General features: G+C 36.1%; 1 long non-coding RNA gene across 1 annotated transcript; it reads right to left on the minus strand.

The window, feature by feature from the left end:
- Positions 1–376: 376 nt before the first annotated feature.
- Positions 377–862, minus strand: LOC129802157 (uncharacterized). Its single transcript, XR_008751774.1, has 2 exons — positions 733–862; positions 377–677 (listed from the first exon to the last, which is right to left on the minus strand). It is a non-coding gene; the product is annotated as an uncharacterized LOC129802157 (long non-coding RNA).
- Between the last annotated feature and the right edge of the window lie 285 nt (positions 863–1,147).

Genomic DNA, 1,147 nt, shown 5'->3' on the forward strand with positions numbered 1-1,147 from the left:
AAAATTGATTCCCCAGTTTAAGCTCCTGTCGTTATTATGATTTCTCAAAGACTGTTTGGATACATAAACTGCCTTGTCCCTAAGGTTAGCCCTGTGAGTGGGAGGTGAAGACGTGCATCTTTAAAGTAGAAAGCGACCATGCCTTCCGATAATATAATGCTCGGAGCTGACATTAAATTGATCCTGAGCTACGAGTACGTTAACACACCCCTTACAAGAGTAATCTTGTTGGGCCTCCATCAGCAATAGGCTATTGATGCCAAGCCTGTTGTGATCTCACACGACTATATTTTAATTGAACCCACTCAATCAATGATTTGGTCAGAATCATCCAATTAATTTGACGAAGCTTCCGAATTTTAAATAAATTTCTCTCTATTTTATGCACTCTTTTTATTTGTGAAAAAAAATTGATAAGACTGATAAGTTTTACATCTTGCTTGAGTAGCATGCACAGACGCTATACAGATAGGGATAGTGTTTGCAGCAATGCCCTGCCTTAAACCCTTGTTTTGTGCAAAGTTTATTACACTCATAATTAGCCTTATTAGATTGTGTGTAGCACTCTTGAAACTCAAATACTTTATCCGGAAGTTCTGAATTATTGGGCAGTCTAGGATAGAAGTTCCGAGTTCGATCCCTATTCAAATTCTCTTGATTCGACCATTCATCTCGTCCTAAAATCGAAAAACTTATGAGCTACTAAACAATAGAAATTATCAAGAGGTTTACCAAAATCCCCGAACTGCTTTCTAACAGGATCGGCGAAAACAACTCCCAAAAGAACGATGAAAAATACAGAAAGATTGACGATATTCATGTTGCCGAAACAATTTTCTACTGAATATCACAACACTTAATTGATTCATGGTAAGTTCTTACGGCCTTTTATACTTCGTTTCATACTCACTCCATTTGAAATAACAATGCCGGAATGCGGCAATACTGATAACTAAATACACTAAATATTATTATGCACGTGTGGGGTCGTAAAAATAAGATATTTTGCAAAGAATTGGAGAAAATATTTTTGGAATTCTGGATGAATGAGCGTAAAAGTAGACACTGCTAGACCATTTATATTACATTGCAATTCAAGCTGGTTCTAACTGATATCACACACATAAGATAATCAAATTAATCGTAA

The sequence above is a fragment of the Phlebotomus papatasi genome, chromosome 2 (assembly GCF_024763615.1).
Source record: "Phlebotomus papatasi isolate M1 chromosome 2, Ppap_2.1, whole genome shotgun sequence".
Lineage (NCBI taxonomy): Eukaryota > Metazoa > Arthropoda > Insecta > Diptera > Psychodidae > Phlebotomus > Phlebotomus papatasi.